This window comes from Babylonia areolata, chromosome 9 (assembly GCF_041734735.1).
Source record: "Babylonia areolata isolate BAREFJ2019XMU chromosome 9, ASM4173473v1, whole genome shotgun sequence".
Lineage (NCBI taxonomy): Eukaryota > Metazoa > Mollusca > Gastropoda > Neogastropoda > Buccinidae > Babylonia > Babylonia areolata.
In genome coordinates, this window is record NC_134884.1 from 8,457,310 (window position 1) to 8,459,809 (window position 2,500).

At 38.8% G+C, this 2,500-nt stretch overlaps 1 protein-coding gene across 2 annotated transcripts in view; it reads left to right on the forward strand.

The window, feature by feature from the left end:
• Positions 1–2,500, forward strand: part of LOC143286043 (15-hydroxyprostaglandin dehydrogenase [NAD(+)]-like) — a 107,842-nt gene that overhangs the window by 8,869 nt on the left and 96,473 nt on the right. The window lies entirely within an intron of this gene.

Genomic DNA, 2,500 nt, shown 5'->3' on the forward strand with positions numbered 1-2,500 from the left:
TAAATGGTAACACAATGTGATGTAATACAATTGTCGTGCATGTAACACAATGTGATGTAATACAACTGACGTAAATGGTAACACAATGTGATGTAATTCAACTGACGTGCATGGTAACACAATGTGATGTAATACAACTGACGTAGATGGTAACACAATGTGATGTAATACAACTGACGTGCATGGTAACACAATGTGATGTAATACAACTGTTGTGCATGGTAACACAATGTGATGTAATACAACTGACGTAAATGGTAACACAATGTGATGTAATTCAACTGACGTGCATGGTAACACAATGTGATGTAATACAACTGACGTGCATGGTAACACAATGTGATGTAATACAACTGACGTGCATGGTAACACAATGTGATGTAATACAACTGACGTAAATGGTAACACAATGTGATGTAATTCAACTGACGTGCATGGTAACACAATGTGATGTAATACAACTGACGTGCATGGTAACACAATCTGATGTAATACAACTGACGTACATGGTAACACAATGTGATGTAATACAACTGACGTGCATGGTAACACAATGTGATGTAATACAACTGACGTACATGGTAACACAATGTGATGTAATACAACTGACGTGCATGGTAACACAATGTGATGTAATACAATGTTCAAGGTGATACGATGTACAAGCAATACAATGTAGTAAATGACTAAGGTATAATATGATGCGTGCAAGCACACACATCAGAAACACACATACACACACGTACCCACACGTAAACACACACGCACACACACACACACACACACACACACACACACACACACACACACACACACACACACACACACACACACACACACAGCTCTATCCATATTCATTCTTTCCCGTCTGAAATCGCTTGGAGTGAAAATTCATAAAACGAAAAAAAAAAAAAGGAGAGAGAGAGAGAGAGAGAGAGAGAGAGAGAGAGAGAGAGAGAGAGAGAGAGAGAGAGAGAAGAACAAGAAGAACAAGAGAGAGAGAGAGAGAGAGAGAGAGAGGAACAAGAAGAACAAGAGAGAGAGAGAGAGAGGGGTGAATTATCATGTTGATAGATACACTATAATATGAATGCACTATACATCGATAGACTTAAATAGACAAACGGATATAAATCTATGTACAGATGAAGAGAGAGAGAGAGAGAGAGAGAGAGAGAGAGAGAGAGAGAGAGAGAGAGAGAGAGAGAGAGAACAACAACAACGGCAACGACAGCAGCAGCAGCAGAAGCAGAGAAAACAACAGTATCAAATGCAGGAACAATCAGGTTTTTTTTTTTCTCTCTGCGAAATGCACGTGCACATGTGGCGATGTTTCATACACCGATAGCATGATACACGTAATAAACGATGACGTCATTGCATAAATTGACCTTCACGGATGTCACCTCGACCCTTCGACCTTCAAAATTACAGCATATTTGCGTTCTAGGCCAAAACAAACGACCATACCATGTTAAATGAGAACTGGAAGAAAAACACACTTTGTATCATGCTTTAACGTTTTCTTCAGTACGCCAAGGTGTGACTGACTGCTTTCACCTTTGATCTTGTCTAATTAACTCACTCAGTACGGCCAGTCCTCTCTTCTTCTCTACACAGACCCCTCGGATATCCAGTGGGTGTCTGAATGACCCAACCTTTAGCTTCCGTCGTCAGAAATGTGGTATTCTTTGTCAACATTCACCTCTTCAGTGTAAGAGCCTTCCGCTTGTAATATTTTGATGGTGGTAATTGGGGAGAAACGCTGTTAACGTCATGTCTTTCGCCGTTCGTATGGAAAGAGTTAAACCGACCTTGGTCTCACCATGACTAATCATTGTAACAAATTTGATGAAGATTATGTACAAGATCTTCTCTCTCTCTCTCTCTCTCTCTCTCTCTCTCTCTCTCTCTCTCTCTCTCTCTCCAAGGTTTTCTTAACAATAATTAAAACAATGAATTTGAAGGTAGTTAACTATGGTTGATGTTGATGCTGAATTGTTCTTAAAGGAAAGTACAGACTACAAGAAAAAAAACGTGCGAATGGATGGTCAAAACACAAAGTATTTCATGTATGTTTTATTGTTTCTTGTTTGATTGTTTGTTTCATTTCTTTGCATATTGTGTTGTAAGTGTTACTGTTAATCTTTATTTATCTTCAGTGCTATAATTTATTTGATCATTATGAGAAATATGATCATTTGGCATCGAAACAAATGTTAACCCCGAACTCCCTTGTCAAAAGACCTTTTTGTACACAATGACAATAAACAGTTTCAAGTTTCTCTGTCTGTCTGTCTGTCTGTCTGTCTGTCTGTCTGTCTGTCTGTCTGTCTGTCTGTCTCTCTCTCTCTCTCTCTCTCTCTCTCTCTCATGTCGAAGCTTCTCTTATAACAACATCATATGCTGTTTTGTGACCTTGACGTTTATTGAACTCCAGATTTTGAATTTATTTAGGGATCATGCTGTACCCTTGACTACACATAATGCCTACTTTGAT